The sequence below is a fragment of the Trichoplusia ni genome, chromosome 7 (genome assembly GCF_003590095.1).
Source record: "Trichoplusia ni isolate ovarian cell line Hi5 chromosome 7, tn1, whole genome shotgun sequence".
Lineage (NCBI taxonomy): Eukaryota > Metazoa > Arthropoda > Insecta > Lepidoptera > Noctuidae > Trichoplusia > Trichoplusia ni.
In genome coordinates, this window is record NC_039484.1 from 9,016,320 (window position 1) to 9,044,181 (window position 27,862).

Genomic DNA, 27,862 nt, shown 5'->3' on the forward strand with positions numbered 1-27,862 from the left:
CCGTCGTTATGTCAGTGTGACATATGCCGCCGACGAAGACGCACGTGCGTTCCGATAAATAAAATAATCTGGCGCGAACATATTTCAATCGAACGACAATTTTTCACGAGTCTTTAAGTGAAAGTTACATTGCGCGCCAAGTTTTGTGATGACAGAAACATTTAAATACGTAATAAGAATTGTAGTAGTGACATTATTGTATTATACACTGATATGCGTGTTCAAAGAAATCAAGCGTTACTTGCCTGGATTTGAAGCGTCGACTACACATTGATATTGGATTACAACTGTATTTCCGTGTCCAGATAATTGGTAAGTACCTTCAATATAAAAAAAAATATCTTTTTCTCAAATTGTAACGCTACTTGGTCCTTATTAATTATGTTTCATCTATTTAGGCTTTAATCATTACTACCGCCAAAACAAATTCAAAGACGCGTTATAAAAATCTCATGACGGTCACTTTATATGGTCACAGACCATCTACAACAAATAGAGATCGTAATAAAGCTGACGTAAAAATACAAATTGACATTAATTGGCCTTAATTTTATGATTTAAACCTCTAAACGTATAAAGTGATAATATAAAAAAATGTCCCACTGCTGTTCCATAGCTGGTTTCCAACCAGTAACCAGTTAAAATTATCACTTTAGGATTCCATTGCCAAGGGTAAGAACACAACCCTTTAACTGGGGTCCGCTATCCATAATCTGTCTCTCTCTCCGTCCGTCACGAGTCTTCTATCATGATCCGTGATAGCTACAGTTAGTTTTTACAAATGATGTCCAAATTATACAACTAAATATTAAGGTTAAGCGAAACCACTTCCATTTTTATTTGTGGTAACAAATAAATTTGAGTTCGATTACCCATAAACTCATCTTGATTTGTTTATGTATAACCCATTATCCGTCTCGTATTTTGCCAGGTCTTTTTAAGTTATTAAAATGATGCAAATAAATATATTATCAATTATTTTTTAGTTACAGTTGAAAATAATACGTCCTTTTATACAATTACCATATCCAATCAAAATTCAAATAGAATAGACATCTCGCTTATACGTCTCCCAATTGACATCAAATTGAATAACGATATTGTACTTATCATTGTATCTTCAATATTTCATTACGACGTGAATAAACGGTGCACAGATAGTTCGACACTCAAAATACTATTTATTGTTGAAAACAAAATGCACAACAATACCCGTTTTTGAATGATGAATGAAATGTATCTGATTGTTTAACGAATAGAAGTTATCGTGGCATTGCGCACGCAGATAACTTGGTAAATGTGTGCACTGTTTATATTGTAATTCATTTTAGTGTCGAGATTGAAACATTACTGCATATCTATAAGTACGTATAACAGCTTTGGGCCTTCTTTTTTCGAATCTCTAATAAAAATAAACTCGTACTTATGCTGCCGATCCGGCTAATTTCGTACTGCCAGGTGCGATCATAAAGCTTGCATAAAATACCAAAGGCACCTTTGACATTTAAGGAGTCAACATTTCTTTCGCGTTTGACTAGAATGTTCAATTTCTTCTATTTTGTAACTTCACAAAAACCTCATTGGTCTCAAAACATATCGCAAAACAGTGTAGAATAATTTTGAAAACAGTCGAGCTCTTTAGACAAAATCGAACTTGTATCGCTCACCATCTTTTATGTCGTAGACATTATTTCCATTTTCTTTGATTTTCTTTACGTTCTGATCTATCTCTTGACAAAGTTCTAGCTCCCATACCTACTTCTAAAAATATATCGTTAGGATATCCTTTGGAAGATAAATAAACACATCCGTTCGGATGTCCGTCAGTGCTCAGTAACCGGTGCAGACGCTCACGTTCTCCCAGTCATTTATTCCCAATTTGGTTGAAGCTTCCTACCTACCCACAGGAAAAACGTTCAGTTGCCCGACCTTAACGCACCTGATTTAGAACACAATCTGAAACAGTCTTAAACTAATTCAAGTAGAGTGCATAATTGTTTAACAAAAACTGTCATCGGGAACGCGCAAGCATTTTTTGGTTTTATTTTTTGCCAAACGTTTTTGATCTTTATTTCGAGACGTTCAAAGTCTGTTTTAGAATGTCATTAAACAAGCCGCTGCACTGCATCCACCATTTGTCCGCCGCTCCTTAGATTTTAGTTTACCGGTTGTTCACGTCCAAAATAACAAATGGTTTTGGTTTTATAGATCCGATTACCACACGTCAATAAACACATACGAACGATGAACGTGGTTAACAGATTGAATTTAGAATTCTGTCTTCCATTTTTAAATCGATGATTTTTTTTCGATAGAGTTAGGAGCAAAAAGAAACAATCGAATTGTGAAATCTATTGCTAGTTGTATTTTTTTTTGTGACATTCTGCGTCAGTTTGAATTACCTACTTCAAAATTATTAATATTTTGTTGCGAACTAAAAAAGGAGATCTATTTAATTTTTAAAGTAGTCAGTCATCTCTGAGAAATTTACTAAGACTTAAAATCAAAATATTTTATTGGCAGAATACACAAATCTATGTTTTCGTATCTACTATTTCTATTTTCTGGAATGTAAAACCGTCTTTATTTTACAATAATTAAATTCTAGTTATTCTAAATACTACGACTCATAATATCATCATCACACAGTTTTAACTATGGACGCAATTAACAATAATACTGTTATTTTAAACCTCTGTTGCATACTTTTTTTTTTTTTTTTTTTTTTTTTTTTTATGTAGCCTGTTTTAGATCCCACTGCTGGGCAAAGGCCTCCCCCTTACTCTTCCACACTTCTCTGTTTTGTGCAAGTTCCGGCCACGTGCGCCCCGCGTATTTGACTAGATCGTCACACCACCTTCGTCGCGGACGGCCTCGTTGCCGATGTCCTCCCTCCGGCGTCCAGTGTGTGACGATTTTTGCCCAACGGTCAGGCTGCATTCGCGCTACGTGACCAGCCCACTCCCACTTTAGCCTGGCTGTTTTTTCCCCGACATCTGTTACTTGCGTTATGGAGCGCAGTGTGGTGTTTCTTACTCGGTCCGATAGTTTGACGCCAAGTATGCTGCGCTCCATCGCGCGTTGTGCATGTTGCATACATAAGACAAAATAACAGGAAGCTCGAAATGTAATATACAGTCATAAGCATAAATATATTCCGTGGATTATGTGGAAAAGAAAACATAAATAACGGTGTAGGACGTCCTCCGATCAAAGGGTTCCCTAAACTAATCACATTAGACCGTACATAAGTTACAGATGAAAATAACCCTTATGACAAACCAGTAAAGGTTATTTTTCAGAATATTGTCCACGTGTGGTCCAATGCAGACTATAACTCATCCCTTCAAAATAGCTCTCTAATATAAAAGATACTGCGGAACTCATAAAAAATGTCCAATTATCTTCAAAATTAAATTTTAAAAGCATTAAATTGTAGTGATTAGTTGTATAGAGTTTATATGAACTTGGGCCAAATGTGTTGGCTGAATCTTGGGCCAAACTCACGCCAATTAATCACCAACTATTTCTCTAGTGCGTGGAAAATCTTTAGAAACAAATAAATAACGACTCTCGCAATCAAGACGATGATTAATGAGTATGTTTTTAATCCGATACATTTTATTAATCCTGTTGCTTGTCCATTATATTGTTTTTACAGCTGCTGCAAATAAATCAAACGAACAATCAGCAATGGACAGCTTGAAATACGAGTACTAGAATAGAAAAGTTCGTATTTTGACGTTTATAATCATTTTTGCACGCTATAGTCAGCTAACTATTAAATTGAAATGTTTGGTGAAAAATTGAAGGAAACTGGGAAAATGTCTGTAAAAGACACATTAAAATTAAATGTATTATTATAAACAAGTTGAGCCTGATATATTTTGATGCCAAACTACCGCAATAAAACACCAAACTCGATATAATATTTCTAAGTATTTTTTTATAGTATACAATTTCAATGCCATTCAATTTTATAAACCCGAAAGTAGGTTATAATTTTTAAATGCTTGTTGCACAAATTTCTTTATGGATTTGTATGAATTTTGACAGAGATAGATTAAATAGATAGCCTGTATTATATGAATTATAATGAATGATATGCGACTAAAATAAGGAAATTGATTTGAAAATCGACAGGCGGAGTAGCGGGCGATTGCTAGCCATTTCTAGTTTCATTTACTAAAATGCCAGAATACCTTGTCGATAAACAGTTTTAACACAATTCAACAGAATAGAATACTTTCATAATACTCCAGTCCACATTTTTGTAACTATTGAACAAATTAAACATTGTTTTATATTTTATTTGCACTGAATTCAGGTCAACCTACGTTCCATTCAAGGTAGTCTAAATTATGTATTGTTCTGAATGTTATTGTAGATAGGCTTAAAAACAGGTAGGTATTGTACACTTGTCTGAAATTTATTATTCATGTATAGTAAAAAATACCTTATGGATGGAATCTACAGGTATTTTTGTGAAAAAAAAAGACATTCATGGAAAGTTTTGTAACACAAAATAACATAATTTTAACAACAAAAATATGCAACCAAATTCAAGTAAAAACTACTAAGTCAAGCTTGATGCAATTTTTACAAGATCAAGTGATAAATAATTCACAAGTTCACCTATTCCAAGGTTCAGAATTAAAAAACATAGCAAAAAAAAAAAACAATTGAGGACCCCTTCATTAAAGTCGGTTGTAGATATTAACACAAAATTGCGTAACTACCCTAGAACAAAAATAATGTAAATAAACAAATCCATTTTTATTTACTTAACAATTTATAATGCTAATATTGTTATCGTCGTCAGTACACACATTATATTACATAAACCAATATGTTTATAAGCCATTATTACGTATGTGTTAGCGTATAAATGATTACATGAATAAACAAATGAGGAACAAAACTCACGCGTCGACTACATAAACAATCGCACTTTACACTAAACACATATTAAAAAGGTAATAAACTTACATTATAAAGGTGAAAGTATGCAATTTTGTGTTTGCTATTTCACATTTTTTTAAACGACTCCCGCATTAAACAATTTTATCCTTGCGTCGAGGGGATTCCACAAACATTCAAGTCGCATGCACAAAGACACCCAGACACTGGGCAAGATTTGATCAAATTAGTTATGCAACCTCTTTAACGAGGTGGGATGTTTACGCGATGAGTTAAAAGAAAACGTCTGAATGTGTGTATGTATTTGGTTTGAGCGTAATTAGCTAGAGGTAAAGATTGGAGAAATATCGCTTTACTGTAGGAGTAGGATAAACTCCAAGGTAATTTTACCCGGAGAGGTGTAGTATGACCAAAGTACATAGGAGTAGTCGGTTTAAATCCAACTTTCAGAATATCAGATTAACAGCAAGCAAAACTGTGAACGCAGTTAGTTTAATACAATTAAGTAAATAGAATACTTACAAATGATGTTTATTCAGAATTGTAATAATACTAGACCGTTCGATACGTTTGACAACATTAGCTAATTCCAGTAATTGTTCTATTTCAAATTGCAACAGTTGTTAAGGTGTTAACAGACAACGTTAGTCGCGCGTTTTAGTTTAAACTTGGTTATTGCTAAGTAGAGACGTTTAGGAAACAAGATTAATAATGGAATACGAACGAGTGTCATTATAGTCTAATGTTAAAATGCCCGAAAGAATGTTAACTTTTATGAATTAAACGTAACGATTGAAAACACTTTTGAACGATTTTACGTGTAAATATAGCACTGAATTATTTACGCACATAAATATTCGCGATTTTAACATTAATGGAATTAGTACGTGATTAAATCTTTGTTCTAGTAAGTAGCTGTAATGTGACAAGCGTCTTGTTTTACATTCCTTTGCCTTTTTCGATCGGTAAACAATCTACTTACAATGCGTATACCTAGTTCTAAACAACGAGGAATGTTCTAACATTCCTTTACATTCTACCACTGTTAATGATTGTTAATTTTATACAAAAGTTGTTATTACGCAAATAAGACAATACTTTGCATAACTTATTTGTTTAGAGCCTGCTACTAAGTATATGATAAGAAACAAATGAATTTAAGCCTATTGTTATCTAAAGCCCTGATACGAATTATATCGAAAAGGTATTTGTATTGAAACGTCATAACCTGTTTGTAAAATTTTGATTTCGGTCTGTAGAAAAGTAATGTTTAATAAACTCTCAAGCCAATGTCAATTAAAATGTCATATACTTACAGTATTCTCTTCGTTGACCATTCTAATGACATGTAACATTGTCTATACCTAGCGTCTGAAAAATATGACAACTTATTGTAATATTTACATTTACGAATACTTTATCTTTAAAGATCGTATTTTGTTATCAATGTAGTCGCTTTCCGATAGAAAATCGCTGCGTAATACTTAATTTGTCTGAAACGCCTTTGTATCTGGCTACTTAGTGCTTAGACGGCTTAGTGCACGTGGCGAATGCAAAGTGATCACACGAACACTTAGCACAAATTAATGTAGGTGTTAAACATTCCCTGGTGCAAAGCCACGATTATAACTAAAACTATGCAGAAACTTGTTTTGGGAAAATGTGTTTGGTACTTTCATATTGTAATTATGCTAATACGTGTTATTATAATAAACTTGGATACTACATAGCGAGCCATAGTCTTTGCTTGTCGTATGCTATATCTGTATCATAATTTAAATGTGTTAAAACTGTAGTTAAATATTTGGGCACTATAGCAAATTGTATTTAGACATTTGAAACCTTGAATTCGATTGCAATGGTTTTTTTTTTGTTGGAAAGAGAAAGAGCTAGGAATATTTCCTTCCTTTTCCTTTAAGGGGGTTACATTATATGTACATTAGCTAGCGTTCATTTAATAAGCTGACAAAGATTTTTGCCATTCACAACAAGGTTAACATTAGAATTATGACGTCACCAAATAGGTATTATAACTAACTACGTATTACTTGAATGTGCGAAGTTGTGATTAATTGCTAGTATGTGGTAAATACATATTAAGTCATGTTTTATTCATTTTTACCTTGACAACAATTCCGTAAAATCAATGCAATTTTTATTTATTTATTTTATTTATTTATTTACAAAGGATTAACCGCGATTGTTTTACACCTGCGTAAATCTTCATTTGGACGGTGTTGGAAATTCCGAACAAGATTCGCATTCATTTTTCTGCTTGTGAATTTCTTCGCTATTACTTTACTGATAAAAATGCTTAGACAATTTTTCTAGTTTTTAGGGTTCCATGTCCAACATTTTGATACGTGAACAATTTTCTTTCTAAAATTCGATTTCCTATTTCTACTTGTAATTGAGACGCTATTGTTTGAGTCAAATATAAGTAAAACTGTATTTTTAGTACAAATATTTTCATTCTGTCTTCTTTGAAAGCTTTTACTGCGTCCCACTTCCTCTCTGCAATATTCTGCAAAATATGGTTCTAATTCTCAAGTAATAAAGGCAAGCATATTGCCATTTTCTGGGCACAATGCCATCAAAAACTTACTAAAGAAAACTAGTTTTATTCAACAAATTGTAATAGCTGAGTATTTTTCGACTTATTTTACTGACTCTATGTTAGTTACAATTGCTTGCTCTGGACATCGTAGATTAAAAGTATTTATGTTATGATGTTTATGGTATCATATCTTAATTCAGTACAGACATATTAAACTATCGTAAAATAATAGGTACTTGTATGTCCGATTCTTGATATAAGTGACTTGCCAGACGAAAATATAGAAATAAGTCTAGGTCTTTATACAACATCAACATCACAGAATTAACGACAATTATTACAATATTTTTTCGTCAATTTCCCTAAAATAACAAAACTCAATTTTAGATAGTTAACTAGCTGTACTAGTTTTTATTGCTGGTATGTGCAATATGTACGATTATTATTATTTAAAATTAATTATATAGAGCGGTGAAAACTCTTTTGTTTCTTTATAAGCACTTAATCGTTATACGCTACACTACAACTCCTTCATTGATAGGACAGGTTTTTAAATACACACTGTATATTATGACAGCTAGAAATCTAGAAAAGAGAAGTCTAAGTCTACCGCGATCTCGTAAAACAGTCCTATTATAGATGAGACAGTGCGCTGCACTTCCTATAGCGGTCTCTCTCTCAAAAAACTGCGATAGCTTTGAGCTGTAGAGATAGGTCACCAAACATCTTTTAGCCAAAAACGTATTTTGTTAGTCGCGAATAATAATTTGAAGTAGTGATTAAGTCCTTATAGTTTGATTAAGGAAACTGGAGCGAGGAAATTTAATTCCTAATGGAGTACTAAAATTTAATTCGTCAAATACCCGGAAAAAGCTTTATCAAATTTTGATATATTTTTTGTTGCTGACTCCATCAGTAAAAAAAAAAGTTCATAATCCACTTTACACCTTATTTGGTGAAGCCATTTTGGACGATATTGCCGTGTTTCGATATTTTGAATTGTGATATAATTTTGGTAATATTCCAGACAGCATTTGACTGTACCATACCGATTTCCGTCTTATGAACTTGTACTTTTGTAATATTTTAATCACGTAATAATAAGTCAAAAGAATTCTTTTCGCCAATTTATCCTTGATAATTTAAATTAGACCCGCATCATTAATAACTCGGCAACAATTACTAAAGTGATAGCGATCAGCTGTTACGAGCTATTTTATCCGGCTAAATAGATAACAATCGTAATGATATTTGTGAGGAAATCTTTCACAAAGAAATATTTTACTCTGTAGATATTACTCGTAAGTATGCATACATGCATAATGACTAACTGTATTACTTCATCAAATATTTTTCGGTTCGTTTCTCATGTTTTTAAAATACTGAAATTACGCATCTTTGGGAATTTTATAACTTCTTTAATTTATTTATTTAAGTCTGAATTGCTAGACCGCTTTGCTTTTTACTTGTAGGGTTCGATCGCCGCAAGCGTAATCATAACCTTTCATCAACAACGTCGCACTACGACTCCAGAAAGCTCAAAAAGATGATAAATCCTTCTTAGAAAATAAATCATTTAATTTCATCCATATTCTCTTACAGTCGTAACATGATGGTCAATTTACTTACATAACCGTCTACTAGAAAAGAAGATGGTGCCTAATAAATAACAAAATACGATCAGCCCACCCGTATTTGAGCTAAATATAGACGGGCGTCGACCAACCAATCTATTTAAGGGCAAGATATATCGAATAAATAATATTCAATTAGTCTCTCTGTGCAACAAAGCACCTCCATCAAGGCTAAGACCTTATAACGAGATAAATTGTGTGACTAATTATGACAAATGAGATATTATTTACTCAAGTGTGGAATATGTGTCTTTTGATAAATGTTTTATTTGACTTTAGGGTTATCAGCGCAAACGGTCGATGTTAGCACTTCGTTTTTAAGGACCAAGGCGTTTAGTTTTGTAAATATGCTTATCTTTATTTTGTACGCGGAAGAAATAATAAAATCAAGTGTTAGTTGTACACTTTAAAATAAAATATAGATACGTATTATCTATGTTTTGGCAGGTTCCAAACGACGACGAGCATTTTTAGAACTCTATTTCTATTTTATTTTTATATTTATTTATACTTATATCTGCATAATTAATTAGGTGATCGTCACGAAAGATGATCCAAATCCGCGAACAATTTTCCTTTTCTTAACATTTTCTTTTTATAATTTAAAAGTAATTCAATAGACAATAAATATTAAATTACACATGTATGAAGAAAACAACTTCCACTTAAGAGGTATTTATAAATCAATTATTTCATTCTGTATTTATACATACGTTTCTGTTGAATTAAATTTTATTAGTGTAAAATATTTGTACATTCAATGATTTATTGGTATTTTAAGCAAGAAACATTAAAACCACATCGTGATTCATGCCCAATAATCGTGATGCGTTATAAATGTTATAATTAAGCCATTAAACAGAATTCTTAAAATAAATCATTTATTAATAATAGACAATTTATTTTACAGCTTACATTTGAGATCAGATTATTGCACGATACTTTATAGTGCCTACAACACAGGGACATTCTCTGTTCCCTTGCTTAGGCTTGCCGTCCTATGAGAGTAAGAAAACACGACCGGAGAGAGATCAGGACTCCAATTCCGCTATTTACAATTGTCAATGAATAAATGGAGATCAAACTAAAAAAAAAAAATGTATTCTCCTAAGCATTTTGACAACAATAATCCATTAAAGCCATTGTATACGTTGTTCAATACAGTGTGGCACACTACTTGCGAAAACAGGCACCAGGCAATGTATGGATGACATAAAGTTAAGTCCAGTTTAAACTTTCAATACCACAGCTATATACGAGTAATGTAATGTAATATGTAATATAATGTTGGACAATATTCACACAACGCCATCTAGTCTTAAATTAAGCAGAGCTTGTGTTATGAGTACTAGACAACTGATAAACATACTTATATAGTTCTAAATACATACATATATTATAGATAAATTACACCCAGACACAGAACAAATGATCGTGCTCATCACACAAACATTTGTCCTGGGTGGGAATCGAACCCACGACCTCCGGTATAGCAGTCAGGGTCACTAACCACTAGACCAACAGACCAGTCAAACTGTCAAGTAACTGCCAAGAATATATTATATTTACGGAAATGTATCAATTTTGTCAGTTCTGCAGTTTTGCAAGTAAAGAACGTCTTTGCCGGTTTCTAATTGAATATACGTCACAATTTTGTGTACTTGTAGTATACATGTGCCATGAAATTGCAATGTCCAAGTGAGTGACATCAAGCGATGAGAACGTCGACAGTGTTTCATGGGAAAACGTGACGCATTTTTCTCGCTAACTCGTATACTATGAGTTGTACTATACTAAATTTCTAATGCATCTGGCCGCCATTTTGCTTGCCGTAAATTGACGATACTTTTCTATTGAAACTATTGTAAGTCATTTCCAACCCCTGACGCAAAATGATTGGTGGTATAAGATTAACGTGTCTGTCGGTCTGTGGCATCGTAGCTCCCGAACGGATTGAGCGATTTTGGGGGTTTAAAATTATTTAACAAAACAACTAAACAACTAAAAACGTTTTTACCCATTCATTATACATATATTTGGCGATTTAGTACTAGTATGCAATGAAGGTTAGCTTTTTTACCGCGCTTTATAAAGAAACGTCTTTACAAATATCTACGTTTAATTACAAATGCAAATGACGCAAGAACAATTAGCGTTATCCGTCACGTTCGCTTTATAACAAACTAACCGCGAGGACGAGTATCGAGTAGTCACACAGTCATATCGGTGACTAATGCGAGTCGCGCCGTAGTCTTGGACTAAAGTTTGCGGTTCAATTCCAACATGCGACAAATTGTTTTACTCGATTTCATCTGTGATATCTCCTTTTTCCCGCGACTATGTCTAGGTATAAGCCTCAGGCTATCAGCTGGCTACTGAATTATTCACATACATAATACTAAAATGCGTTTAACCTACCTATGTTCCATGTGACTACTACTTATTTCCATTTCATTGTTCTGTAATATGTAAATAAGTAGGTATAAAGGTTTCGCTGAATTCGTCCATGCAGGTTGCAAAATTGCGACTTTAAAATTACGCGTTTCAGAAAATTTTCCATAAAATGATGTGAACTCGTAAAACAATTTCAGCAACCGCGCATTAAACGTTTTGCGTATCAATATAATTTTATATATTAAGCATTAAACCGTTGACAATGCAAATATCTGCAGACTTCCACGACCCTTGAGAAAAAGATAGTAACACTCTATGTTCTTAGTCATAAAGTTCAAATTACCGTGACGATAAAAATGACAGTAGCAAGTGATGTTCGGTGGTCACGATACAGTAAACACCGCTGCCGTCTGTTATCAAAACACTGTGTCGTTTATCTTTACCTTTTAAAAGCATATGTATAAATTCATTGGGAGCTTGTTTGAACACATCGTGTGTGGCTGCCATAGTTCCTGTAATATGCTTGACACTAGATAACGTGATCGTCATTTTTTACCTACTTATTGAGTTAGAGAAGGCTTTGTTTATTCTCGAGATACTCATTTGAATACGCTTGTGTATTGTTAGTTGTTTGCATTTTCCTGTAACGTCTTATTACATATTTTATATCTTAATCATTTTATCTCTTACTTTGAATGGACTTGGATGTATTGGTAGAGTAAGCTCAGGTCTCTAGGTCACAAAAAAATACATATGCTACCTTATTATTTCAATAACCGTCAGCTTCATCTTCAAAAACTAGTATAATACTTCTAGTCATCATATATTATTATGAACGTTACTACTACTGGTAATATGTTGTTTTCTTCCCGTTACCTATTGAATAATAAAGACTGTAGTGATTGAAATCCAAATCGAAAAAAAATATTTAAGAGATACATTCGCTGTTAAATATTGGGTCATCGTTGATTACAGATATGTAGCCAGATAGACGGTTCATCTGTCGTTCATTGCCGACCCAATTGTACGAACAGTATGATAAGGCTATCCAGGCACTATTTTCATCGATAACTTTGGCAATACAATGATGAACTAGACTATTAGAGAAAGAACGGTCCACAGCGGTAAAAGGCCCACTATGAGAACTCGTGGTAAACGAGTACATGCATTTGTTTCTTGGCAAATGCACCAACAAACAATAATTTGGAGAGCACTTTTCATATGTGCTTCTAAACCTTTGCTTTGGTTGAACTTATTCGACATGACTGCGCGGACAGCTCAGTTGTTGAGATCACCAAGCCAAACCCACTGAGCGCGACGTGTCGCGGGTTCGATCCCCACGTAGGCCATGCATTTGTGTGATTCACGAATGCTTGTCCTGAGTCTGGGTATCTTTGTGCATGTGATTTGAATGTTTGTGAAACCCCCCGCGACACAAGGATTCAATTTCTTAGTGAGGGAGTCGATTTTTTTTTAATAATTCAAGTATTAAAATAAAGTAACTTCAAATATTGTACTAGTTAGTCGTCTTTAATAGGTTTGAGGAGATTACTCCTTTGTTTTAATTTTCCGTACTCTACACCAAACTAAGCACGTTAAACGTTTACATTAGCACGTAAAATACAAACGCACGCGGTACAAATTACAACCGCCATGGCATAATACGTTCATTAGCATTCTCGCCTGCTTTCACATTTGCTAAGGTTTGAATTTCCTCAATCATTACTCATGCAGTGATACTTTATTTATTTTAGAACGTCATCACAACAAACGCAGTGTTCTATCGATTTTCATTTGTTTCTTAGTCTTGAAATAAGAGGAAAACGAATCAATTCTATTCGAATGACATTCCTTTTCGGTAGTGACGTGACTTGGATTTTTTTGTATATTCAAAATTAGTACATTAGAGCGATTCGTCGGCGATAGTGCTCGTGGAATAGCAACTTTGATTTGTTTTTGTTATTTGTATACAGGCCAATTTCAATCATAAAACGAAGCTCTAGGATGTATTAGGTATATGTTTTAAAGTATAACCTGTTACCAGATTTATGTTATTCATATACAGACGCTGTCAGTTACAAACCTACAGCTGGTAGTTTCATTAAAAATTATTTTGTTACGATTCTATAAAGGTATTAAAACTGTTTTCTTAGATAATGTGGTTCTCAGAACATTTGGTTTTCTATATTACTGTACTTCCGCCTTTGGGTGTCGTAAAGATTACTTGGAAATTGTATTCCTACTTTGTAAGTAAATCTTTGTGCTGAGTTATAACGAAACATTCTATTTACAGGGCCCCAATTCTGCTATTTAAAATGGCCAATGAATGAATGAAATTTGGCTTAAAATGACAATTTTTGTTTTATCTTACGCATTTTTCTACATAATAATTGGAAATTCAGTGTGGGACGCTAAACTCAAGGTCAATACAATTAAGTTTCAATTATTGTATTGGCAAAATGCTTAGGAGAATAGGAATTATTTCAAATTTAATTCAATTGCCATTCATTCATCGGCCAGTGTAAAATAGCACAATCGGGGATCTGGTCTATTGATCTGAAGATTAGTGGCCCTAACTGCTAACCGCAGGTCGTGGGTTCGTGTCCCACCCAGGACATGTGTTTGTGTGACGTGTACAATCATTTGTTTTGCGACTGGATGAAATTTATCCGTCACATGTATTTGTAAGTAAATAAGCATGTAGATTAATCATCTAGTTCCAATGGTAACAGCTTTTCATAATTTGAGGCTAGACAGCGTTTTGTAAAAAAATGGTAAATATTTATTATATTCACTTCACAATACCTAAAAACTCAATCCTAGCGAAATATAACTCTATACAATCTGTCATACTTTTGTTTATTTCTCTAGTAAGTAAACAGAGACAAAGGCTGGTTTTATTAACATTTGATTTACGACTTTTGGCTGAATGCCAAATAACTGCCACACTCAGTACTAGGTCAGTTAAACCGTTGACCCTGTTTGAAGAAATAATTAGCTGTTACAGCTCTCATAACAGCATAAACAAGAAAAACAAACAATATGGCAGTAGTGTAGAATTGCAGATATTTCAACATCACCATCTTAAGAAATTATAACATCTTGTACGAGTAACTGTCCTTCTCTAAGGCAAATGATAGGAAAACCACATAAATATCTGTATTTCTTCTATAGCTACGTTTTGCAACTATGTAAAACCACAAAAAAAAACACTAAAGTATCATCCGAAGATCAATCAATTAAAGACACCATTTACATCGCATTGATACTATGCCTCTGTAGAAACAGTGCAACACACTCCTAAAAAACTAATCCACTTCTTTTAAACGAAATGAGGGTGTCTCTTCTACAGATAGTTCGCAGCTCATACCCCAAACTGTAAATGTCAGTGTAAAATGCCCGCATCGTTCCTCGCCCCACGAATGACACCAATTAGGTTTAATTGTCGGCTATCAGACCATTACTCTGGCCACAGTCCAGACCGTTAACGAGGAATCAAATTGTGTTCTGTAATCTCATTTGAAAAACATTCGGGGCTATAGAAATATTACCACTGATTGGGCAATTAAAAAAGGTCATAAAAAGGGCTTACGAATGTGGTATTCAGTCTTGTGTATTTTTCCGTGTTAGGCCTTGCAAAAGAAGAATTGATTTGGTCAAATAAATTGGCGGGATTTTACAAATGTTGGATACACCTGTGTACGTACTATTTACTATGGACCTTTTTTTGGGCGGTACGAACTACAAAAAAGTGTTCTTTCATAACGATTTTTTTATACCAAATTCATTTTCACTATGATTCTACATAGAATAAATTAAGATCCAATATTTTCATTGAAACTTTGTCTTATACCATCTATAATTATTATTGTCGAAAATGATAAATTGCACTGTCACTTTCAAATCTAATATTTGACGAATGGACAGCTATTTAAAATACATTCACTTCAACATAAGTATTTAGTGTATTGCCATTTTTTACATTACCGAAAGCGAAGAAAATTGACAAATCTTTTGTCCCAATCGATTCACTGAATTCGTTTTTTTGGGTCATACAATTCCGTCGATCTTCTTTTGTGTGTTTATTTAAAACTTGTGCCAAATCCGTGGCTTCTGTTTCTTTTGGGATTGGTTTTTGCTTTACTTAGTATCGACGGTTGTAATTTAATTATGTTTCTATTGTTAGTGTATACTTAAATATACTTTCTATCAGCCTTTACAGTCTGTTGGTCAAGCTAAAGGCTTCCTATAAATGTTTAAACTTCAACGTGCATAAGTATTATTTCAATCAACGGACCGAGGTTATTATTGTAATTGCATTTTTATTAGTGCTGTAATAATAGTTGCTTTCTTTAATAGGACAAAGAAATACGAAATATATAAAAATGAATTAATGTCACGTTTTAAAAGATCGGGAAAACACGTCTATTAATAATATTACTACTGTAGAATTCAGTTTACTTTTATTAGTTGCTACCGTGAATTCAAAGGCCCTTTATTAATTTGCAGATAGCTTAATTCAAAAGAGAAAAATACCAACTAAGATTAAATAAATAACTTCAAATAATTGAATCAAATTCCTACCTCTTAGGTACTAATTTACACGAAAGTCTAACCTATAATCATTTAGAAATTCGAATTTCCGTACATTGCTCCATTTCCTAGGAAATCTTGAACGGATATTCTAGCCTATAGTACCCAATGTAATTGATTTAATTGTATTATAACGTGTGATTGAAATTAATTACAAACTTCAGATCTGTATTACCCACTTACTTAATTCCAATATCCCTTTGATCTAGACCAGAATTCGGGCCACAGATGATTTGGGCTACAAGATTCGTGAATATATCATTACCTAGTATTAAATCACAACTTGGTAATTAAATTGTTTCTGGTTTCCAGCCGTTACTACGCGCAAATGATATTCAAGCTTATTGCCTGTAAGTTTGAGAAAGTTATCATACTTTCTATTTTTTCCAATAGTTTTTTAGGGAAAAAATGTTGTTGAAGACATTTAAATACTGACCGTCTTTTCTGACAATATTTGGTGGTAATTTCTATTCACGTATTAATTATTAAATTCGACGTATTGGATAAAGCGTCTAAGGGTTTAGTAAAAGCTCTGGATGCATTCCGTAGGGATCCTCCTCATAACTCTATGAACCCTATTAGAAGCAATTTACTCAATTCTAACTTATCGGGACTTGTCAAATTAATTAGTTCCCAAGAGGGTGAAATAATTTTCAAGTATCAATTCCCCTTGTGGTCCGGTTTGGAGGGCAATTACTGCACTCTTATTACCCGGCTTCATAAGTCCATCGCGCATATTGAAAGAAACAAATGAACTTATAATTTTCGCCTTTCCCCATCACATCACTATCATAAAAGAAGATATAAAATCGTAAAGAATAGCATAAACTCTACCATTTAATTAAACGATACGTTTCCAAAGAGCTTTGTAACATTTAAGTATAATTCAACCAACACGAACACAGGTTTCAAAAGTAATCAAAATGATAAAACACCATTGAACACGCGATCTATTAAGAACTTTGTATCGGAACGATTCCAATCAAATTGTTTCTGTATTTTTTGGGGAATCGTTTCATTTTGAGTTAACGAAATTATATCGTCACATGCCATTGTAAGCGAAAAGTATTAAACGATATGTTTAGACGATTTAATATCAGTTATTCCATGCTGGCTATCAAGAAAAACGGTTTAGTGACCTACCCTAGTTATAATTAATATATCATAAGCAAGACAACATTAAAAGCAAGACTTTTTACACCAACCTTTCAGGCCATTCAATGTCTTGGTGTGGAACTACTTAATATAACTTAAACAAATCTTAGACCATTAAATATATTCAAACGACCTTTTCGTACAGAGTGGTCCTTTAGCGTACAAGTACTTGGATCCAATAACAGGATATTCAAATAAATACTGCATGTCACGGATTTTAAGGCGCGTTATGAATCTTAATGTTCTAAAGTATGATGCATAGAACCTTTTACCTCTTATAGTTGAAGTATCATGCAATCACGACCTATTTTTTAAGGTTATGGCTGTTACAATAAATCTTGAATCATCTAATTACTTCAAAGTGTTAAGGTAAATAAAACCTAAATTCTCGTTAATACATATTTATTAATGCTGATTTTTATGTTAATACATATTCCTCTGCCTCACCCTTTTCCAAATTCTAGTCACCGGATTAAGCTAAATAATAACACAATGTTATTATTTCGCACATGAAATTAACACAGAAAAGTTCATTCATAAAAACATTTAGCTCATTCCAAATACGTCAAAGTTTCACGTGTACGGAGTTCTGAAATAGCGTCGGTATTACCATTTAGCTTGGTGTTAAATCCTTGCAAATATTCTCGTTTCATTCCCCTATAGAGGCTTAGCTTAGAATATTTCAAACATTATGAATAACGCTCTCCTACTAGGCAGACAGGTTTAATTCAATTTAGTCATAGAATTATGAAGCAGAAGCACGTCGAAAATTTTTCTCCGAGCTCGATAATCCAGCAGTTTAAAATGGTAAAAAAATAACTTATTTCTTTTGTTAAAGTTTTTCTTAAAAAATAATTTCAAATGACTAAACACAAATCTTCTGAGAAAACCCCAAAGCTATTTAGTAATTCTAAGTAGATTCTTTTGATTTCCCAAAATGCACGTTTCGAATGTTCGTCAGAGTGATCGGGCGAAGTCTAATTTCGCCTTCAAAAGTTTTTCCGTGTTCGCTCACGTTTTATTAAATAACTTTGATGGATTTGCCAAGTTGTATAATTTTGGAGTACGAATTAAATGGCGAATAGGTGGGGCGCTATTTGTTGATAGGAGTGTTTATTTTAGGATAAAGTTTGTGATAAACATCAAATCAAATCGTCTATCTATGCTATGCAAGTAATAGGGCAGTTAAACAGAATTTGCGATAGGGAAATGTTTTCGCTATCGGTCATGGTGATAGAAGTTGCGTCGCACTATTGATAACACTGAAAGCTGTATTTAACTAACTGCAAACATACCGTGCAATAACGCGTTAAAATGTTTTTAGTTGAACATTCTTGGACAGAAATCATCGGGAACAATACCTGTTAGAAAAATGTAAGCATCTTTGATCCATGGTTTAAGCTTTAATTGCTTTCAAAGGACTTTCAATACAAAAAGGCATTCTTAGTATTGCTGCAAATCATGATAATCGTCAGGATTTGTAAATAACTTTCAAAAAAACTTATTTACTCTAAAGTAATAAAAAGAACAGAAAATCCAATAAATTTTGCCTTCAATATGATCCAGTGGAATATTTATCTCCGAAAATAGAATGACAGATTGACAAAACGAGAATAATAGATTAATGTGAGAGGCAATGGTTCTAAGGGAATTTAAGAACAGAATATATACGCCGCCTGATACCTATCCCACGCACTGAGGGTCTACCAACTACACCATCATTCGCGGCTCTGCCACCGTGGATTTCTGTTTGTTTAATCAAGTGAAAAGCAAGCAGTGTTTCGGGCTGTAATCTCCGAATTAAATTTCATTAAAATTCGTTTTGTAGGTTTGGGTAAAGCAGCAACAGACATCAATACATCATGACAAACTTTCATATAACTAGTATTATTGCAATCGTTGAACTGAGAGGAATTACTGTACGGCATAGTAATACGGTACTTTAAGATATGGAGATAAGCCCCCTAAAACTTACACGAATATTAGTTGCTTGAAGACAAGCTTTTCAACCGTCGTCTGTCAAAGTGAAGACATTTTTGAAAAACACATGATCGTCACTACTTCCCTTTCGATGGCTCGTTAGCGGCATTGTCGCACTTAAACATTGTTGAATACCGATTTATTAGGACACATTGTTCTTTTATTTAAGTGAATATAAAGAGATTTGAAATTTAATAATTTTTGTATCATTTCTTTTATGTATTGTGTTATTTTAACATTGGTATTATATTTTTGTTTTTACACAAATCCAGGTCAATCTTCGTCTTCATGTATTATTCAATTTGCAAGCTTGTAGTTAAACAAAGGACGATCAGGGACGGTTCTAAAGGCTTAAATTAATGACGTAACATGTCCAACCAATAGGGGATTAGTCCTGATGGTCGATACATCTACGAAGTTAAGCCATTTAGGCATTTAGCCAGTATTGTTGGTAACTCCGTAGGCCGTGTATGTAATGCACGATTAACAATGAACCGACGACCCGTACACTTGGCTGGTTACACACTCCGTTAAACTCGATTCATTATACATACCACGAGCCGGTTTAACTAACATAAGTTACGTATATTATATATACAGCCGTTAAGTGAATTGCTTTTTTAATTTGTTACACGAAATCATCAAAAAAATAAACTTTAATTCAGTGTTTAGATTTATTTTGTCAGCGTAAACGAGAATCTTTGAGGTACCCCCAAAATAAATCAAAGCGTTTAATTTTGTTTGTAGCAGACAAATAGTCTAAATTAGTTAAAATTGCAACCTAATCAAATATTTTGATGATTCACTATTTACTCGACGTAGACTGAATTTAATATGTATAAAAACAACCCTTGAGTCAAGTTTACAATTCAACCCACCAGTCAAATACAAGTTGGATGCTTAGAATCACAAAATTAAGATAACATCTTCAGCAAACATCGACTCTACCAATGTTTATTCGTTAATTTATCGTTAGATATCGATTGCAGTTAGATTACATTAAACTCAAGTATTTGTTTACCTTGGAGTTTGAATCGCGAGACGAGACACAAACGCAAAACTGGAGACGAGAAAGTTGATAATCATTGTGCTCGTGTCTCGCACATCTCAGATCTTTTTATGTATTTAAATCTCGAACGCCTTATGAGAGACGTTCGAGATTTAAGCAGCGAGACGAGAAACGAGACTAAGGTGTATCTGTGGTATCCTATTAAATATTTTGTCGAATGATTCATTTTTCCTTTTACCTGCATAAAATGAATCGTTTGTAAAACCCCTATGACGTCAATTTATTGAAAACCTTTGCGTCATGGTTTTGGAAGTTATTGTACTACATGCCGACCTTTCTATTTGGGATAAGGGTAGGTAGACGATTAGTGTTATATCTTGATAATGGTTTCTCTATAAAGGCTAGAATTATGATGTTAAAGCACTTTTGAAAGGCCCTTCCAATACGGCTTGGGAGGTATACGCCGAAACTTCAATTCATATTTATACTATTAATGTGGAAAATACCCTTTCCATAGCTTAACTACAGAATTTGATAAAAAATACGAGAAAGTTATTTACTTTTTATTAATACAATATTAGGATGAAAGCGTGAAGTTCAAAACTTATTTTTATTAAATGTATTCGTTTCTTCATATTTACCTTGTGTAGGCGACTTTCTCAGTCTGTCAACATAGATTATACACTCAAGTGTTACCATGTTTTTACGTGAATCAGTGCAAATCCATATTTGTTACGCTAGTCAACGATTAACTTAGTCACGGACGAGTTGTCGACAAGTAAATATCAATAAAAAATTGGAATTTTCCTCGACCACGTATCGAAGCAATGACCTAGAGAATTAAGTATGATTTTTAAGGTTCCGTAACCAAAGTGTGAAAACGGCATCTTATTACTGTTCGTCCATCCGGCAACGAGCTACTCGTATATCTCATGAACCGTGACAACTACACGGTACATTATAGCAACGAATACTGTCAAACAACCTGGCAAAGCCTGCGTTTTATATAAAATCTAGTGTTCATTAGATTTAAATGCAAAGTAGCGCTTTCCTTCTTTCTCGATAATGCGCCTATTTCGCTACCTTTCCTTTCAGGTAGTACCTGTACTTCCGACTAGCTCCATCTCTTCCTTACGGCAGGTAATTCTTCTCAATCAATCTATATATCGTACAGTTGGCCTTTTTCCTTAATATTCCTTTGCCTTTGTTCTGCATTTTGTATTTGGAATTTCTCTTTAACATTTATTATTGTAGTACCTTCTCATTAGAAACTTTTGAAGTGCAAAAAACGAAACGCATTATTGAAAAATATAACGCTATGTGTTAAGTTTTTATCTTTATGTAGAGAAACAGTTATGGAATGTAAAAACGAAATGATATAGTGCGTAACTGTTATCTTTGGGCGCTATTTAGTTAAGATCTGCATATTTTCACCGACCACCTGCAGTTTCTTTTAATTATATTCAACAGTGTTTATATTTTCTATTTTAATTAAAACATTTCAACATCTAAGTCCTAAGATTTTACTTTTGTATTTATTTAGAAAAGAAACGATGCGCTTTTGCTTATGAAGAATAGAGTTTTAAATTCTCATTAAGTTTGATAAAAGCCTTATTTAAAGTAGTAAAGTGGCAAAATGTATCATTAAAAAACTTCTACGTCAACTTAAACGTAATTTGCATTTTATTCTTTGCTAATATTGTAATTGTAGCTAATCTATACTTCTACACTTACTAATATATAAAGCTGAAGAGTTTGTTTGTTTGTTTGAACGCGCTAATCTCAGGAACTACTGGTCCAAATTGAAAAATTATTTTTGTGTTGAATAGACCATTAATCGAGGAAGGCTTTAGGCTATGAACCACCACGCTGCGACTAATAGGAGCTAAGATATAATAGAAAATGTGTAAAAAAATCGGGCAGGTATACCTAAATCATAACTTATATCTTCTACCCACGGGGACGAAGTCGCGGGCAACAGCTAGTATCAAAATATTTGTAAGTTATCTATTTAGTGTCCTCCCACTAGTCAAAGCAATTAATTCCGCAATTTAATTCATATTAAAGGAATGATAATATGTAATAATCTCACAATAAATTCCAATTCCTCACGTCATCACTCATCAAACATAATTTAAACGTTTCCACGTCACTTGATTCCTTCATTTGTGATGCTGATGCCATTCCAATATAAACACAGCTTCTGACCATCTCTGAACCCAAACATCACTGAAATCACAACCGTATTCCAATCAATATACGTTGCAATATCGCTTTAATAATTATATTACGACAACAAAGATATTGTCAGCTAGATAAATTGCATTGATTTTGCTAAGCAATTGTGGACTTTAGGACTTTGGATTAGACGATATTAAAAAAAATGATTTCCTGTCTAGCGTCGAGCATTTCTTACTTGTCTGATTTAAAAGAAATTTGAAACAAGTGAATTACATAAAATCTTTAACAACTATTGAAATATATCAGGTTCTTTTTACATTTCATCTTGATTCAATTCACCTTTTATTGCATTTTGGAAAGTTGATCATAGTTCATAGTGTATATGCTTGACTCGCGCGTCTGAATATTATTTTCATAAAACATGTCTGTCTAGGGTGATATGTAATTTTGTTTCAATATTAAATCGTAAAATATCGCCCAAGTGATATTAATAATACGAACGTATTCTAATATCATTGAATATAATACAATTATTTTGCCAAGAAAAATATATTTTATCTTTATTTTAGCAGTATAAAATCTTTAGTTAATATCGTGAATCGACGAAAACTTTCAAAACATTACCGAGGCAAAAATAAACAATGGAAAATCACGTTCCTATTTAATTTCTAAAAGGATTACTTAATAAGAAAAAGCTACTGAATAGTACAGTCCTGGTAATCTTAGCCTTTTAAGGCACAGTAATTAAGACATGATTTATAATTATCGAGGCTTTTAGTTCTGATGCTTTCTTTTGTAATTAGTTTTGTCTGGCTAACCTAACCTTATAATAATAGAAAGTGGAAGAATGTAAGTTTCCATTTTTTGTTTTTTTTTTCGTAGATTACGATCAATTGATATCAATATCAATATTTGATCTTCAAAGTCTCTTGTAATCATCTTCATATAAAGATCAACAATATTTTCGAAAGCACATTAAAAGTATCAAGTATCATCAATCATTTACTCATACCATCTCCAATACTAACTCTCCTAATCGAATCAACCGAAATCATATAGTACGGATAATTGGAGAAGTTCTCGATATAGGTTAATCGCACTATCGATTTGAACTCGATTATGTCTAATGATTATGAAGGAGAGAGGATTTGATGTATCGCAGACGTTGAATAGGAATTTAGATGATGAACTGGTAAAATATCAATTCGAGGTAAGTATCAAGTAAGTGCCAGTTTATGCATACGGGTAAGCCGCTACCATGATTGTACTTGTTTTTGCAACCTAATTAATTTTCGCGACTCACGTACTAAGGTATTTAGTGTGTCGTGGGGGTTTCACAAACATTATTCGAGAAATATACACCAGACATTCAGACTAAGAACAAGTGGATCAAAGAAATGATTGTCGCGGGATTCGAACTTTAGAAAAGCCATGCACAGCGGGTCTGGCGTGGTGATCTTTACCACTCGGCTATCCGTGCAGGCGACTGTGATCTGTTGAACGATTATCAAAATGAAACGAATTCCATTATGAAAGTAGATATAATTAAATAACACTGTCTTGTTCGTCCGTGGGAATTGGAGTCAGACAGTAGTATAACATAACTACAAGTCGACACTAACCTAATCATAATAAAGTACCTTCTCATAACAAATGATACCTTTTATCAAAACCTCCGCGAAATATTTTACACATTTTCGAGTTCTAGACGTTTCTTGCCCATTCTCTTAATAAACAGTAACATAACTGATGTACTTACCTACCTAGCGACTTTATTTATATATCGAAGGTTTTGAAGTTATTTATCTTGGTAGAGAAGATGTCTGGGTAAAACTGATGGAATAACCTCAAGCCGGGGACCGTTTACCGAACTTTTTGGAGAACGAGTCCCTTGGGCATCGAAGGGACATCGTAGACTTTGGAAATGGAATTTGGACAGATACAAGATGTTTTGTGGACGGCTAGGTATAATGGATTCTATGATCGGGTTCAACTTTTCGCTTCTTTAAATCATTCAAAAATTACTTAGCTCAGGCATATTCGGAATCGGAATGAGGGCTAACGTTCGCTAGTTAATCACCTATATTAAAACGAATAAGGATCATTAGTTATTATCATAGGTTTAAAGAGTCAATAGTCAAGTTTCTGACCATCACAAAAAGTTATGCCACCAGTCTACCCGAAGTAACCTTGATGGGATAACCTAGTCAAGTACTACTACTACTAGTAAAATAATTACATTTTAATTTTATAATTACAAAAGCAATTACTTTACGTCAAACACAATAATTATTACGTTATGAAACTAATTAATTTGTTAATTCATTTAATAAAATGTGAAAATTACTAATTCGTTTTTTGAAATCATGCGTAACTAATTAGCAACAAGAATTAATCAGGTAGTAAAAACATTATGTAACATTAATTACATTCATGTTTTGCTACGCTACTAAAATAATGGTTGAATTCAGTTATAAACATATTTCTGTACAAACCGTTTCCCTGGCAAAACATGGACACGAATACCGAGAGTAAGTGTTTCGTAATTGTCATCATTACCGATTCACTTGAATAGTAATGAAAGACGGGCTTGTCTAATGTAAAAAAAACAAGTTTTTTTTCGAACTTTGTCTTTAGGCTAGTCTAGAGAAAAAAAAAAAAAAAAAAAAAACTTTCTTGAATAAAAAACGAGAATGTATATCTCGTTTTCTATTCAAGAAAGTAAGTTCCAAAATGGTTGTTCGAAAGATCAAAAAGTACTAATTTAAAAAAAAGATATCTTGAATACTAATTGTTAAAGATTAACTTTAATTATATAACATGCAAATCATTACCATCAGTTCGCTGTGATGATTCATTTGCTGACTCAGACACATTCTGGTCTCTCAGGTAGCGATCGTGGTGACTCAATGACGTTTACTCACAGTACCAATAACTCAAGTTATGTACTTAAAATGCTAATGTATTCGTTTATTAATTTCTCACTTCTAGTGTGATAATTGGTTAGCCGAATTAAGTGATTAATGTTAACGCCCACGTTTGAGTACTAAAACTATTTTTAATATCGAGTTAGTATAAAAACAAGTAAAAACTCGTAAAGAGTTAGTTTTACTTGAGATTCTAAGGATTCAGTAGAAATAGGCTAAAGACAAACAAATCAACTGGTTAATCAATGTTTCATGAAATACAACCTGGATTCGGAAGGTCGGACAGACAGCGGAGTATCAGAGTAAAATCCATGTGAATAGAAGTGACAAGTATTTAAAAGAAAGACACGTCACTTGATCACGTTTGTCCTTTATAGTATACTAGCTTTTCGCCCGCGGCTTCCCCCGCGTCGAGGTCGATTATATCGCGTTTCCAAGAGAACTCTCAAAAGTCCAGGATAAAAACTATCCTATGTTCTTTCTCAAGGTCAACTCTATCTCTGTACCAAATTTCATTAAAATCGGTTCGGTGGTTTAGATGTGAAAGCGTAACAACAGACAGACAGACAGAGTTACTTTCGCATTTATAATATTAGTAAGGAAGTAAGGATGACATGTATCTACCATTCACTTATTTTTTAGTTGCGACTGTGTACCACCATCTAAAACGAATTGTATCGATACTTGCTAACAAATTCCATTCAAGCAGGAATTTTGTGTTTACCTTATGACGAACCCACTTTCGAATGTTTCAAGGTCTGACTCATAGGTTTTGCGGATATCAACATTTCCTATAGAACCTCCATGGAGGTCACTTGTTAGTCATACTTATGTAACTGTTAAGTTAATCATTTTGGATAGGTAAACAAATCACGAGAAACACAGTCATCGCATTGACATTAAAAATACAAAACTGCTTGTGTACGTCATGTGTGACCGCGGTTGACTTAAAAATTGCTGATCTGGTTTTGATTTTTTTTACGTAATCATTTTAAATCATTCATTAAGTTTGTTCATCTTGAATGTTAGGATTGAAACTCAAATCTAGAAGAGTGTTATTTACAAACATTTGAATAATATTAACATAAGATCCTCATTAACAAATAACACAATGTACTTTGTTGAGAACATCCGTTTCAAAAACATGGAATATAAAAGGTTTTACTCAAAGGGTTCGCTTGTCGCGAATACCTTGAATTTGCCGCTTTTTTTAAGGCCTTCCTGTGTATACAATTTCTATGAAATATAGTATTTTCCTGTACAAGTATTATGCCCAGCCATTTACCTCGCCCTTAGGGGCAAAAACTTGCGTAGAAACTTTTTCAACGCTCCAACTTTTTATGGTTTACATAAAATAAAGAAAATTTATTCATTTGCCTTTGTTTTATGTTTGCGGCGAAATACAATTAGTATATAAAATTATATGATAACTTGAGAAAAATATTATCTGGTGTGATATTTTTTTCGCAGCGCTTTAAGAAAATATATGTCCGTGTTTTACTTCACTTACTGTTGGTTTTATCTGTGAGCATAAAGTTGTATCATGATTCAAATAACCATTTACCATTGTTTTAACAATATTTAGTTAGTTGACGTTATTGTGAGCCACTTGTAACAATTGATTTACCTGTGTGGTTTGTGGTAAGGAAAAGTTAAAAATCCCAATACAAATGATTCATATTGTTACAAAGAAGTATTTTATATGACATTTAATATACTTCAACAATTTGTTAAAGTAAGTATGATACCATCAAATAATTATAATCATAGAACGACTCGTTACCTTCACTTAAGATGAATAAAAAATATAATAATAATAATAAGCGACAAATTCGTTATAAACACCTCACCTTGCTGGCATTTGGCTGTAGGTACTGGCTGTCAAGCAAGCACCTCCCTCTAACAGTGGTCTTCCTACACTCATAAATCTAAGATTACTTTATTGTCTGATTCATAACGCAGCGGGACATTATCTGTAATTCAGTGTAGGTGGGACCGGCCGGCCAACGACCGACAAATTGCTTCAAATACAATCATTATTGCTATAACCGCCTAGTCTATTAAACTGAAATATTTATAGGAAACAATTGAATATGACTTCTCGAAGAGAAACCGATTTGGAACACAGCTACACTTCGACGTGATAATTTTAAAACAAAAGATGCCCGTTTGTTCGAAAATTGTAATGAAGAACTATTATACGGAATGTCTTGAAAACTGAAAGCTGCAGTTTATATTGAGATAAATATAGGTACTTACGTGTTAACGCTAAATATTCCATCATCACGTTAAACGCAATGAGGTCCATTACTCTTAATTATTACTTAAATATTTACTATTTTCTTTCTCTAATTAGCGTTTGACGTTTTGGCAACGTAGAAGCTTATTTGTAAACCCATTAGTTACCGCGAATTGAGCGTATTAATGGAATCAATTTGGGTGAAAAATACCTGACGATAAAAAGCGTCATTGCCAAGTCTAATACAATCTATCCTCTCAATAGCTAAATCTA

At 33.3% G+C, this 27,862-nt stretch overlaps 1 protein-coding gene across 2 annotated transcripts in view; it reads left to right on the forward strand.

Annotated features, from left to right (window-relative positions):
- Positions 1-27,862, forward strand: part of LOC113495673 (G-protein coupled receptor moody-like) — a 46,832-nt gene continuing 18,970 nt past the window's right edge. For both annotated transcript variants that reach the window (XM_026874535.1, XM_026874536.1), the window contains exon 1: positions 1-312. The gene's annotated coding sequence lies outside the window, so the exon portion shown is untranslated. The remainder of the gene's footprint in view (positions 313-27,862) is intronic.